At 47.6% G+C, this 14959-nt stretch overlaps 1 long non-coding RNA gene across 1 annotated transcript in view; it reads left to right on the top strand.

Annotated features, from left to right (window-relative positions):
• Positions 1-14698, top strand: part of LOC141276037 (uncharacterized) — a 39319-nt gene extending 24621 nt beyond the window's left edge. The window contains exons 3-4 of the long non-coding RNA XR_012324899.1: positions 12848-12898; positions 14325-14698. This is a non-coding gene — a long non-coding RNA (uncharacterized lncRNA). The remainder of the gene's footprint in view (positions 1-12847; positions 12899-14324) is intronic.
• Positions 14699-14959: the final 261 nt, after the last annotated feature.

Raw genomic sequence — 14959 nt, 5'->3', positions numbered from 1 at the left:
GATTACTGGGGCCACGTGTCCCATGTGTCCTGATTGCCAGCCCCAGCCCCACGTGGCTGTCCTTGGGAACTCAGTGGAGATCGCAGTTGCTCTGTCTCCAGAGGAGGGAGGGAGCGGGGCTCTGGAGGCCCCATCTGGCTTCCTTCACGCAGCCCCTGATGATTAGGGGTGGGGCCCTTTCATCCCCCGTATGAGCCTGTCACCCAGGCATCTGACAAAACTCTTTTGAACCAGCCTGGATTCTGAGCTCGTACACATTCTAGGGATGAGAGTTCTTAAATTCACTTCATCCTAAGCTGTGTTGCAAACACATCTGTCCTGATTTTCAAAGGAAATGTGGGACTGTTGAAAGACTCTGGGCGCTGGCATCAGACGGCTTGTGTTCAGGTGCAGAGGCTGAAGAAGCTGTGTACTCCGGCCATTCACCTTCCACCTCCAAGCCTAATTTTCCTCGTCTGAAATGTGGAGAAATGGTCCCTGGAGGGCTGAAACGACGTGACGTGCATAACGTGCCAACCCCAGGTCCTGGCACAAAGGAGGTGCCTGGTGAGTGGTCTGGGTGTCTTTGGGTGGCTACCTCTGCACTCGGAGCCACGGTAGTCTCATCATAACATGGAGGAGGAATGCCCGCCTCACAGGGCTGTCGTGTTGGTGGTTGTGTTTGTTTGTTTGTTTTGCTGCACCGCACGGCGTGTGGGATCTTAGTTCCCTGATCAGGGATTGAACCTGGGCCCTCGGCAGTGACAGCGTGGAGTCCTAACCGCTGGACCGCCAGGGGATTCCCCATCCTGTGGCTTTAATGAGATGCGTGTGTAAACTCCCAGGCTCCTTCTAGTTCCCAGGTTTGGGGGAAACCGCCTCATCATGTAAACAATTAGAAAAATGGGAGCTCACCCTCCACATTCTAATGGATGCAAAGGCCTCTGATTCTAGGTTAGAAGCCTTCTTCAGTCCTTCCCTTCTCTCCTCAACCCTCCCTGTTTCAGGCGCAGCCCCGCTCACCTGGACGTTCCACCTGCCTCCTTCCGGGTCTCCGCTCCCCCGTGCCTCTGGCCCCCATTGGTTTTCTGCACTCTACTCTCCTGCCCAAATCCTCCTGTGGCCCCTCAGACTGAGTCTCGCCTCCTTGTCCTGGAATTCAAGACCTTGCACACTGGGGCCTGGCCTACCCTTTCGCTCTATCCCCAGAGGCTTCCCTACAGCCCCACAATTAATTTGCATTTTCACGCATCTTCAGTAAGAAAAGCCCCTTGGGCTCAGAATCAGCAGGCGTGAATTCTGGACCTTCCGCTTGGCTGCCGGCTGACCTTCTACACGCAGCTTCCCCTCTCTGGGCCTCTGTCTCTATCCTGGACATCAGGACTGGGCAAGATGGCATCTCGGCTTTTCAAGCCTCAAGGCATTATAACAGCATTTGTAGCCCTCTAGGTTGGCCAGGAATTCTTTCTCTCTTTTTCTCTCTTTTGCATAAACACACAGATTTCCAAAGACTCACATGCCAACTCACAAAAGCACATACTCCCTCATGTACACAGATGTGTGTTTTCACACATATATCCTCACACACACACGAAAATCCTTCCTTATAAGCTCACCTTTGCACACTCACACACACGCGGGACTAGTCTGTCTTATTCATCACTGAACCCCCAGCACTTAGTGCAGAGTACGCAGTAAATCCTCAGAACCTGCTTGTGGAGTGAATGAAATCATGAACCTACCCCCCAACCCCCATATTGATGCAGGGATTCACACATACCACACCCACACGTACAAGCAATCACATGTACACACTCGGGCCTGAGCGTGTGCTGACCTGCGTTAGACACACCCAGCACACTCATTCCCACCCACATTCCCACACTGTAGCTCCCCTCTAGGGTCCCTTTCAGGAGCTCATCTAAGGGACATCCTTTTCTCACACGTCACCCTGAAGGCACCCTTGCTGGCATCGGGTTTGGCTCTGGTGACACCCAAGGACTTTGGTCCAGGTGTCAGGGATATTCCGTAGCTTTCTATGTGGACAGTGCTTTGTAAAAGTTCAATCACTTTATCAGATAATATCCCACTGCATCCTCTCAACAGACCTGAGGTGGAGCCTCAGAGCAGGGATTATCCCCCTATGTCACAGATGGGCAGACAGAGACCTGGAGAGGGTGGCCGTCTGCCCAAGGTCAGAAGGCCACCAAGTAAGTGAACCCAACCAGAATTCACGCCACACCCCATCCAGGACTCTCTCCATTGCCTCTCCCAGTGACTGTTTTAAGAGGATTATTTATCCTTCAGTTGTTTCCCACTCTAATTTATTTCTTTCCTTATCTTTTTTTTATCCCCTGTTTCCGCTTACAAAGAGTTGGGTTTCAGGAGGGAGTGATGGAGGCCAAGTTCACCGTCCGAAGTAAAATCTCAAAGTAACTTTCCTTGTATAACCCAGCCAAGATTCCTGCCAAATGTAATGAGAACTTTCCACACCCCCATACACCCAACCTTCACAGAGAGCCAACTTAATCTGCAAAAGGAAAAAAAACGTTAATAAAGTTCATATCTACTTCAGAGAACAGAGTAAGGCCCCCGGCCATATAATTTGCCAACTAATTAAAACATTATTCACACCGTTTTATGATTTAAAAAAAATTTTGCATCACTTTTTGTTCCTTGGAAGGAACGGGGAAAGTGCAAATCTACTCTAGCTGTCTTGGCTTTGGGATAGCTGGACGGGTTCTTACAAAGATGACACTGCAGGACAGTTTGGGGCTCCATCTGGGGCTCTGAGGACCCAGACCTGACAGTAACCCTGCTGTAAACTCTTTCCTGACTCCAGCGGCCCTTGGAAGAGGTGCTAAAGTTGGGTGACAAGACATCTAGCTTTGGAGTCAGACTGACCTGTTTGAACCCCAGCTCTACCTCTAAATGGCCGCATGACTCTGGACAAGTCACTTAACCTTGTGGGTCTCAGTTTTCTCATCTGTGCAAATGCTACTGATACTTCTACCTTTTGGCAAGTTATTGTGAGAAGCAGGACTAGCATACATAAGGAAGTTGACACATAGAAGGAGCTCAATAAATGATAGATACCATCAGATTAGCCAACTGAGCGCGATTCCACTCTGTCTTAGATTGCTAAGAGGAGGGTGTGTGAAGTCATGGGACAGGTGTGGAAGAGGGACAGAAAAGGGCCAGGGTCCATATCTGGCTCTACAATGGATTTGGGAAGCCCTTGCTCCTCTCTGGGTCTTTGTCACCCCATCTGGACATCCCTAAGGACTTCTCAGTCCTGTGAACTGTGTCTCCACCAAGAGTTAAGACTGGCTCTTCTCCTCCTATCTCTACCCCTGGATGGTGTAGAGGTCAGATACACAGTTGCTGCTCAAAGTTACCTCAGGTGATTGATCTTGCCCATTGCTGGTCAACCAGGCCCAGAGAAATGGTGGAAGCAAACTCAGACATACTCAAGTCCAGCTATATGCAAGGGATGACATGTGTTATGTCATGTAACTGTCACGTTGAACAAGTGAGACTCAAGGAAGTATAATCGAGAAACAACTTTTATCAATCATTTTGCAGGGCTGACTCTTTTCCACCCCATTGGATGAAAACTTGAACTTGTTCCATGGCTCCTTTTTTTTTAATTAATTTTTTAAATTTTATTTATTTATTTATTTCTGTGTTGGGTCTTCAGTGCTGCACACGGGCTTTCTCTAGTTGTGGCGAGTGGGGGCTACTCTTCATTGCGGTGCGCGGGCTTCTTATTGTGGTGGCTTCTCTTGTTGTGGAGCACGGGCTCTAGGCGTGTGGGCTCAGTAGTTGTGGCTCGCGGGCTCTAGAGTGCAGGCTCAGTAGTTGTGGAGCACGGGCTTAGTTGTTCCGCGGCATGTGGGATCTTCTTGGACCAGGGCTCGAACCCGTGTCCCCTGCATTGACAGACAGATTCTTAAACACTGCGCCACCAGGGAAGCGCTTAATTAATTTTTATTGGAATATAGTTGCTTTACAATGTTGTGTTTCTTTCTTTTTTTCTCTCTTTGATAATACAAAGTTCCCCATTTATTTAAACTCACAAAACATCAGTTCTGGTCCATGATTAATGTCTTGTCCAATATAGTACTATTACTACCATTTAGCAATAATAGTATTGATAGTTAATAAACTTCAAACTTCATTTAAAGGTAACACTTCTCCACTTGGACCTGTAACTGCGGCTGGCCAGTCCCCTGCAGTGAGAACAAGGCTCAGTTTCTTCTATTTTTTTTTCTACCTAGAGCATCACTTCTCCTTCTTCATCTTGCAAACCATTGTGGATTTTTGATCTCTCCATTGTCAGGGATAGAGGGAGACAGAGAAAGAAAGGGGGATAGCAAAGTTCTTACCCGACTAGTATGGACTTGAAGATCCAAGGTCAATGCTCTCTGGGTTTGGCAGACATTTAACCTTGCTTGTTTTCTCATGGGGCGTTTTTGTGGGTTCTTTGGAGAAAATCCAGCCCCCTCCCCATACAGGTTACGCCCTGATGTGGGTAAATGCACTTCTATTCCAGCTGGCTGCTTCTGACTCATTCCCAGCCCCTAGGCCTCTGCCACCACCACCAGCCTCTTTCCGATGAGGTCTCTCCTCTCTCTCTACAGAGTCCTCTGACAGGCTCCAGCTGACCTAGACCATCTCCCTCTCATTTGGTCCAGATCTGGCTCAGAGAAAACACTTCGATATCCTCTGTTTGGTGAGCTCTGAGAATGCAGATTGCCCGCCGTGCAGACACCTCCCTTTACTCTGCTGTTAGAAGAGCTGGTCAGCCAGCCTCTGCCCTTTAGATGTAGCAGTGGGAGTCAGATTCCAGTCCACTGTGTCCCCCAAATAGTGGAAACCTCAAGCTCTCCAACTATCCCATTAAAGTCACTTTTGTCAGGCTTGAGTTAAGGGAGGGAGTACGCGAAGATGCACAATGTACTTACAGCTTGTTCCAGAAATCCCCTATCTAATGCCTGCTCTATTCTTGGCCCCTCCCACCTCTTTTATGTGCCAGTGCTGGGTAGTCAGCAAAGAACCACAAAGACAGTTTTCACCACCACCTTTCGCAGCCCTTGCTTGGTGGTCTGGCACTTCGCTTAGGGGTGGGTTATCCATTATCTTAGGGCCTCCCATGAAGTCTGAACTAATGTAGTTAAATTTGAAGTTTCTCTTTCCATTTTTTTTTTTAAGGCAAAACTTTGGGATAGTATTGCTATCTCCGTTTACTGGATGATAAAACAGGTTCAGAGAAGCCAAGAAACTCTCAAGCATACAACTGGTTGGGATTGAAAACTGGGATTCTAAAACCTGAGTTCTTTCCTTGGGAGTTGCCTGGTGGTCCAGTGGTTAGGATTCCGGGCTTTCACTGTGATGCCCCAGGTTCAATCGCTGGTTGGGGAACTAAGATCCCACAAGCTGAGCAGTGAGGCCAGAAAACCAAACAAACAGAAAATAAAACCTGAGTTCTTTCCACTCTACTACGAAGACTGGGGCTTAACCGCTGTGGCAGTTGGGGGACAGCATACTTTTTGACAGCCCATCCTACAGACAGAGCAAATGGGAGCCCTGCACCACCATCAAAATCCATGGTGACTGTCAGCTAATTATTAATCGTAAAACATGTTCCAACCCGTGAACTCATTTGAAGGGAAGTCATCCAGGACAAAATCCTTCCTGATGTCCAGGGAACTGCTTTGGAAAGCTCTCCTGTGCTTGACCCCAAGATTGATTCCCTCTTCCCAGCTCCTCTAAACATTTTTCCCTGCTTTTTCAGTTCTTCTATTATACTGGAGAGAGACCCTCCATTAACATCATCACAACCACCACATACTTAAAAAGTGTTCATCTGTTATTAGCATCTGCTTTAATCTTTAATCCTCTGTGTTTGCAACAGTTCTTAGTAAGTACTGTTACTCAGTAGAGGTTAGCTGAATTAATTCATTGGCTAAACACAGTTCATTGGCGAATGGGTGAGGAGTTGAGGGAGAATGAGAAGGAAAGGAAATGTGTACCTAATGGGGCTGTCACATCAACCAACAATGGCTCGGATCAGAGTCCTGACTCCCTGGGAGATCCTGGATGAATTGTCCTCTGCCAGCTTCAATTTTCTCATCTGACCAGTGAGGGTGAGGGTCCCCATCCTGCCAGCCTCCCTGGGAGTGTAAGATGATTCTCAGATAAGATCAGAGATGTGAAAATGATTGAAAAAGTATCAGATGTGTGGGTTTGGCCTGGAAAAATAAAACTTCTGACTCAGCCTGACTCTCCTTACAGTGGGCTGGGGGCACCCAGAGAACTACCCTGGCCTGTGTGAGTTGAAAACAGAGGCCTCTACTTTCTGGGATAAATTATCCACCAGGCAGAGGCGTCAGGGCTGTCTGCTCCCTGTCTGGCCTCCTTGACCATCTCACTTTATGAGACGTAAATCCCTGAGACTCACTAGTCATTTTTAATCTTCATCAGTGTTATTTTTTAGTCTTTCCCCTGTTTTTTTTGTATCTTAGAGGCTGCTTGCTATTTTATAGGGTTATGGTCCAGGAGGGCAGAACGTGGCTACAAATCTCACAGCTCTCCCTGATGAGAGGGTGGGACGGAGGGAGTGAGCTACAGCCGTCGGCAGCATAGAGGCCCCAGGAAGCCTTAGCCAGGCCGGAGGGATTGCCTTGGGCACCTCCCTAGGAAGCAGGATCTGGAGTTCTCTCTCCCAGTGGGTGTGCTCTGGCCTCAGAGTTCAGAGCCAGTTGGACAGAGGAGCCTGCTCCTGTGGAGAGGACACCCGGTGTGTACTGGACGTACCTCCACTGCATCTTGGCTGGGTGACATTGACCAAGCAACTGAATGGCTCTTAGCCTCGTGTCCCTCTCCTTTGAAATGGGATTGACAATAACTACTTCATAAAGTGATTGCGAGGACCAACCAAAATGACCCGGGCTGAGGTGTCTAGCCCACGGCCTGGCCCACAGGAGGCATCAGGACACACCAATTTTGTCCTCTCTTAAGGGGTCCATGATTGCGAAGTAACAAGTTTATCATCTGGTCTTCCTCTAGACCCTCTCAAATGTGAGATCCTTGGGGGCAGGGAGTTTGTCTGGCTTGGTCACCCCATGATCCCCAGTACCTGATATAATGCCCGACCTATTATCTGTGCTCAATTAATATTGGCTCAATGATGAATAAAACCAAGATCTCTGCATGATTCCCGTGGGTGCAGAGGAATTTCCATACAGAGAACATTGCTGCTGAGATGCACAGATGTTCAGAATGAAAGGACTTTAGCGTAACATGCAGCTCAATGTTTTCACTGTTGAGAAAAAGCCCTTAGGTTCAGGGAGGAGAAGGGACTTGCCCAGGATCCACCAGAGATTACAGGCAAAGCTGAGGCTGGAGCCCAGGCCTTCTGATTCCCCAATATCTTTGCAGTTCACTCTGTTTTCAGTCATCTTTTTCAGGTAGAAGAGAGAGGTAGAAAGCCAAGTGAAAGACAAACGAAAGGAAAAGGAGAGCTAATGGAAAGAAAGCATTTCTTCTTAAATCGAGAGAGAGAGAGAGAGAGAGAGAGAGAGAGAGAGAGAGAGAGGCTCAGGACTGAGGCTGACAAGGAATCAATGTCCCAAACAGACCATGTCATGTGACAGCCTGAGTGCTTGTCAACACACTGCGAGCTCTACCCTCACTCTGTGCTCAGCGGTGCACTCGACCTTTGTCCATGCAGGTCACATTGCTGGGGGTGGGGAAGCTCCAGCTTCCACTAGAAACCAACCCTATTTCACCCTGGCCAGTAAGACCTTCTGTTTTCCTCATACCGTAGACGAGGACACCACAGCTCCCACCACTACTCTTTCTCATGCTACTATTACTACTAACAAAGTTAATATTTTCTGAACCCTTATGATGTGCCGGGCACTGTGCTAAGTAGTTTACATGTATTAACTCAGTTAATCCTCACAACCACCCCCATTTTACAGAGGAGACAATGAGCTTAATAATGTCTTCTGTTTGTAGTCATCCCGTCAGTAAAGGGAGGAACCAGGGGTAAAAGCCTGGGCATCTCACTGGGATTGAAAGCCCGGCACCATCTGTCCTCATGTCTCACTCTCGCCTCACTCCTGCTGTCCGGTTAGATGTCACTCTGCTTTCATTGAATCTACAGATTCTTCCACTTTATTCAGACGTGCTTTGACCAACTTCCTACTCCTCCGTGACTGCAAATATCCTAAATAAGATATTGTTCTAGGTCCTGTGCTAGGGATTGGAGATACAGATATGAGAAAAGCTGGGGAGACTGACATTTAAATGGAACATGACGGAAACTCAAAGAAGTGCATCGCAAGCATGTGGGGCATTACAGCAGGATTCTTAGGGGAGGAGGAGACACTTGAGCTAGTCCTGAGGTCCAGGGGGTGAGCATCAGAAGGGGGTGAGGACATTCTGGCTGGGCAAACAGGGAGTGCAGACAGGTGTGCTGGTGCAGTGTGGGATATGGGGGAACCAGTGGGGTTCACAATGGAGAGGGCCAGATGTGAGACTGGAAGGGGACTTGGGGTTGGGCTGTAAATGACTTGAAGACCAGACTATGGTCTGGGGCTTTGTCTTGAGGTACTAGCCTATGTCAGGTCTCCAAGAATGAGGGATCTTCCTGTCCCCTATGGTGACTGGCATGTAGTAGGTGCTTATTAAAACCAGCCGATTAGTTGATAAAGGCATTTGTCAAAACTTCTCCAGAGCACCAGACAGTATATTGGGGTTATTTCTGTTGCAGGCCCAGCCCTGCTGAGCAGAGAAGGTTCTCTTTCTGCCCTCAGTTTCCTCCAAGCTGCAACTTCACTGCGTCTGGCTGCAGGGGGTGCTCCTGGCTTCAGGATGTGTTGGGCCAAGAACTTCTGCCAGCCCCCTTGGCTTCCTGTCAAACCTGAGATTCAGGTCAGGCCTCAGTTTCCTGACCCAGGGCTAAACTACTTCTGCAGCTCTGAAGCCTACCCTGCCTTCCCTCCCCACTCCACAGCCAGAGGGGTGTGTAGCCAAGTTGGGAAGGATCAAACCTCCCAAACTCCAAATGCTGGGAGATGTGGGGCTAGGACCAGGCCTGCAGGGGGCCAGGGATCCGCCCTCATCCGTGGGGGTAGAACCTCCCCACTGTACAGCAATAAGCAGCTTTAAAAACTCTGGGCCCTGCTCACGGATACAAATTCTTGGTTTTATTTTGCTATTTATAGTTACTTGTAAAATAAATAACATCCTTCATTGGAAGCTGTTAAATTGGTTCTCACTGCCTGCCAGGGCTCTGGGAAGCCTGCTAGGGTGTAACCACTCTGGACGCTGGATTGCTGTTCCTTCTGTGTAGGGTCTACCTCACTCCTTCCAGACGAGCGTATTCACACCTGAAGCCTGTTAATGCCTCCTACAACTTTGCTCTGAACGGGCTCAGGCCTCCTTGCCTCCTTCATCCCAGAGCCTCCCAGAGCAGGTGCCAGACACTCCACCATCTGCCACTCTCCTAGAATCATAGTATTTCAGAATCTAAAAAACTTTTTTCAGCCTAGACTATTAATATCCAAAAATATTCAGGCTGTAAATTGTGAGAAACTTGGAATTCTGAAACTTGGAAATACGGAGGACGACAACATTGAATGATAAGTCTATCACATCTAGGCCTCTGTCTACCACGGAGGTTTAGACAAGGCTGAATATATATCACTAATTGGTGTGTGTAAACTTGGCAGGAGGGCAGGGAAGGGCAATCCATTTCCTTTCTTCATTGTCCTTCATATTTCCATTTACTAATGGCCCAGGGCGAGGCAGAGAAGATGCTGCCTTCTAGCTGACCAAACGTGTCATGAGGAGGATGTGTGAGATACCTGTGGGGAATATGGGGCACATGGTGGCAGAAGCCAGTAAAAATATGAGTCATTACTATTATGTAGCCTCACTTATTTCCTGGAGAAATTCAAGTTATACTTAGAATTCTAGGCTCTTAATGCTTTAGAATTTGACTCTTAGGCTTCTAGAATTTTAGACTTCCAGATATTTAGACAAGGATCTGGAATATTAAAGATATAAACTACTAGAATCGTAGGATCCTAGAATTCTAGGGTAGCATAGCTTGAAGAGACCTAAGAATGTATCTAATTTCGTCTCGCTCATAGTGGAATAGATTGGGGTTTGGGGAGGGTCTGGGCTAATGAAGAACTGTTAGAGGCTATTGCAACTTTTGTTGAGTATGACAGCGTCCAGGGCTTGAGCTGGGCACGTGGGAGATGGGGGAGGAAAAGGCACATAGTTACTCTTAATAACAGATGTATAAACAGGGTCTCGATTTAATGCTTCTCAGAGCCGTTAACAGTAAAATTATGAGATGCCCAATCCAGTGTTCTTACTTTATGCTGAGGAAACCGAGGTCTTGAGAAGGAGAGTGATTTGTCCAGTTTGGAACAATCAGTTGGTGACTGATCAGATCTGGACAGAAATCTGTGTTTTTTGACTTCCAGCCAGTTATTTCCCTTCCACTGATATGCCTCTCCTGGACTGAGGTCACTCACCGCATTCCTTTGACAGCTTTATGGGAAGCAGGTAGTATATCACTGGGATATTTAGTAAATGGAAATATAAAGGACAACAAAGAAAGGAAATGGATTGTGTGATAAGAGCTCTAGACAAAATTCACCAGTTAATTCAGGGCAAGACTGTGGGTTTTACTCTTCTGTGGCCCATTCTGTCTTTCTATCTCAGACCAAGTCCTGAGCTTGCTGGGCTGAACCTGGACCTTGGTCACAAAGTGAGGCCTCAGTCTGGTCACAGACCAACACTTGACCTTGGCCAAAGCGTGAGCCTTGACTTCAATAACAAAATAAGATAAAGCATTTAGTGAGAAAATTAGAACACAGGCCGTGTTTTTTTTTTTTTTTTTTTTTTGCGGTACACAGGCCTCTCACTGTTGTGGCCTCTCCCGTTGCGGAGCACAGGCTCCAGACGCGCAGGCTCAGTGGCCATGGCTCACGGGCCCAGCCGCTCTGCGGCATGTGGGATCTTCCCGGACCTGGGCACGAACCCGTGTCCCCTGCATCGGCAGGCGGACTCTCAACCACTGCGCCACCAGGGAAGCCCTCACAGGCCGTATTTTGTATTGAGCAGGCCATCTTTTGTACTGAACAGATCTTCTAGGGCTAGAAAAAGACAGTGGGCTCTGGAGTTCCCCAGAGCAGAGCCTCTTGGTTTCATGAGCAGGGGCTTTTCGAGAAGAAAGCTTTTCTTCCAAGCACATTTCAGATTTTTCTGTCCTTGTGGATGTGAAGTGACTTACCTGGTTGATGAATTGGGACAGAAGTTCTAGGCATGTAGAGCTCAGCTCTGCCATTTTCTTTATCTTGGGAGCTGTCTACTCATAGGAAGTGACTGCTGCTGTCCCTCTGGGGCCTGGGCCATGCAGGCTGGGGTGGTCCCTGGTCTGAGTACTCTGCCTTGTTGGGTAAGTCTGTCTATTTATGGGGATTATTTAGCAGTACTATATTAGTCAGGGGAAGCTACTTTTGAACCAACAGCTCCTACGTTGCAGTGGGTTTACGCGGTAAAAGTTTCTTGCTCATGTTGCTGACAAATGTAGGATGGGTTCTCTGCTCCATCCACTCCTTCCATTGTGTGACTTCAGCGTCTTGTAGCACACTGGTTCTCAACCAGGGATGATTTGGCCCTTCAGAGGACCTTTGGAAGTGGCTGGAGATATTTGGGTTGTCACATTGGCAAGTGAGGGTGCTATTGGCATCTCATGCGTAGACACCGGAGACACTTCTGAATATCCTACAATGCCCAGGAAGGCCCCACAACAAAGAATTATCTGGCTACAAATGCCAATAGTGCTGAGGTTAAAAACTCTTGTTGGGACATTCTACCAGCAGATGAAGAAAGTGGGGGGGGGGGATGGAGAATTACATGTGGGGAGTTTATGGGTCTTGCCTGGCAGTGGTATACTTTGCTTTGGTTTTGCCCAAAGTCCACTGGCTAGAACTAAGTCACATGACAACACCCAACAGTGAATGAGGCTGGGAAGTGTAGAAGGTTGATGGCCAGGAAGAAGGGGAGCAGGCTTGCTGAGCATCTGTGCAGGTTCTAACATGAGACACATCTGTCTCCAACTGTGGCCAATAAAAGTACTGTTTCGTTCTCTATCTATATATGCTCTTTTACTTCTTAAATCATTCAGGTTGATCAACCATGGATGCAATACTGACTTAGCCAAACTGCTTTAACTCTTTGGTCCTCTGCTAATGTACAACATGGAGGTAATAGAATTCACCTCCCAGGGGTTGCTGTGAAGGTTTCTCCTGCTCTGTCTTTTTTTTTTTTAACATCTTTATTGGAGTATAATTGCTTTACAATGGTGTGTTAGTTTCTGCTGTATAGCAAAGTGAATCAGCTATACGTATACATATATCCCCACCTTATCCCCTCCCTCTTGCGTCTCCCTCCCATCTTCCCTATCCCGCCCCTCTAGGTGGTCACAAAGCAGTGAGCTGATCTCCCTGTGCGATGCAGCTGCTTCCCTCTCCTGCTCTATCTTTACCTACATTCTGAGAAGCGATCCCTCCTTTGTCCACTCTAAAGAAAATTCTGAGGTACCCCATTCCAGAAAATGAAATTTCATCCTCATCACAAAACTCAGCTCTCTGACAGGAGAATGAAGAAGTTTTCAAGAAGAAATTTCAATATCCAGGGTTACTAAAAAGCAGGATTCTGAGAAGTCTCTGTTACTCAGAAATTTGTTTGGAAAGTGAAAATGACTGCAAAAAATGGCCCTTGACTGAGTGGGGAGACATTTGACCCTAATTTCAGGCCTGCCTCTCTATCTCTGCAGCCTCGGGCACTCCGTGATGGGCCTCAGGGTCCTTGCTGTGCATTTGGCAAGGTGACTTTCCTATTAGTTCTAAGGTTCAATGTAAGCTTGTCTCCCCTTGTATATCCCTCTCTTGGCCCCTCTCCGCACTTTCTCGGCAACCGTCTCCACTTGAAGAATGGGATCTTGTTTATAAAGGAAGGGCACAGCAGAGGTGGGAGTTTAATGACCATCTCCCCTCCTGGAGAACCCAGTTGGCAGAGGAAAGTCCTCAGGAGGTTGTCATAGCTAACCAGGCCGTATCCTCACTTCCTCAGAAGGAAGTCTCAGTAGTGACTGATGTGGCCCATTTGGGCAAAGTTGGGAGCCCAGAGAAATGCTTCCTGGCAGATCTGCCTGTAAAGTTCCACATTAACCACAGTCTGCCTGGCAGCCAGGGTCTCAGGCATCCTCGCAAGGCCTGCTCAAGAGCCTCAAAGAAAGAGGCAGAGAATTTCAGGTCAGGTGAGAAGCGAGAGGTCAGTCTGTGGCATGGAGAGTGGATAGACTCTAGACTCTAGCTCAGAGAGAAAACTGTCTAGAGTTCTCTATGGAATCCCTGCAATGATTTTTCTGCTCATTCTTCTCTCTCATCCAGAACAGACCTCAGCATACAGCAGGCATCATTAACACCTTCCTGGATTGACATGACATGTGCAGGCGTACCTTGTACTATTGCACTTTGCTTTGTTGAGCTTCGCAGATATTACTTTTTTTTTTACAATTTGAAGGTTTGTGGCAACCCTGTGTCGAGCAAGTCTATTTTTCCATTTTTCCAATAACATTTGCTCTCTTCATTCTTTGCATCACATTTTGATAATTTTTGCAATATTTCAAGCTTTTTCATTATTGTTATATTTGTTACAGTGATCTGTGATCAGTGATCTCTGATGTTACTACTATGACTCGCTGAAGGCTAGATGATGGTTAGCTTTTTTTTTTTTTTTTTTTGCGGTACACGGGGCTCTCACTGTTGTGGCCTCTCCCGTTGCGGAGCACAGGCTCCGGACGCGCAGGCTCAGCGGCCGTGGCTCACGGGCCCAGCCGCTCCGCAGCATGTGGGATCTTCCCGGACCGGGGCACGAACCCGCGTCCTCTGCATCGGCAGGCGGACTCTCAACCACTGCGCCACCAGGGAAGCCCTGGTTAGCATTTTTAAATAATAACGTTTTTAAAATTAAAATACGTACTTTTGTCTTTTAGACATAATGCCATTGCAGACTTAATGGACCACAATACAATGTAAATATAACTTTTATATGCACTGGGAAACCAAAATATTTGTGTGACTCGCTTTATTGCTGTGGTCTGGAACCAAACCCTCAATATCCCAGAGGTATACCTGTCCATGATTTGATACTTTAATTGTCTTAAGTCAAGGCTAAAAAACTGTGTGCCAAAAAGAACACATAGTGGAAAAACATTAGACATAAAAGAGTTGTCTCTTCTCTCTACTCAGCAATGCCAAGAGCTGAAAGGAGGAAAGACAGAGGGAGGAAGAATGTGGGGGAAGACATGAAACTGCTGGCTTCAAGATCTGGCTGACCCAAGTCTTAATCCCCCCAAGAGAGCCGTCATTAAAGACTTGTTGACTTAGCTCAATATTGCAGCCTGAAGCTTTCTGGGGCCACAGCTGCCCCTACCCTCTCCTCATTTAGAAGGCCCCTCCTTCCCCAACGGCCTGGGACAAACAGTAAGGCTCCCTCCATCCAGCTTCTCCTCTGGACTTCTTTTTTCTTTTTTTTATCTGAGCAAGAGATTGCCCTGCAGCTGCTAACAACTGGGATCAGATACATCCTTCCCAGGTAAATAAACATCCCAGCCAAACCCAATCTTCCCTGCAGCTTTGCAGCACTCCACCCTGCAAGCCTGCACAAGAAGATAGGTCAGGAAAGAAAGGGAAATTTGTCATAATCGTCATGGGAAGTGCAGTGTTCATGGAAGGGATACTCCCTCCCCTCCGCTCTCCCCTAACTTAATCTCAGTGATGGAGGAGGTTCCAAGAGAGAGACCCCTAGAGATTGGGAGTGTGTACAGGAAGAGGGGACTGGGAGTTAACTCCCTGGTTGGATGCTTGCTAAAGTGCTGAATCTG

Source organism: Tursiops truncatus, chromosome 1 (assembly GCF_011762595.2).
Source record: "Tursiops truncatus isolate mTurTru1 chromosome 1, mTurTru1.mat.Y, whole genome shotgun sequence".
In the NCBI taxonomy this organism is placed as follows: domain Eukaryota; kingdom Metazoa; phylum Chordata; class Mammalia; order Artiodactyla; family Delphinidae; genus Tursiops; species Tursiops truncatus.
Note: the sequence above shows the minus strand (reverse complement) of the source record. Positions and strands in the feature narration are given on the sequence as shown.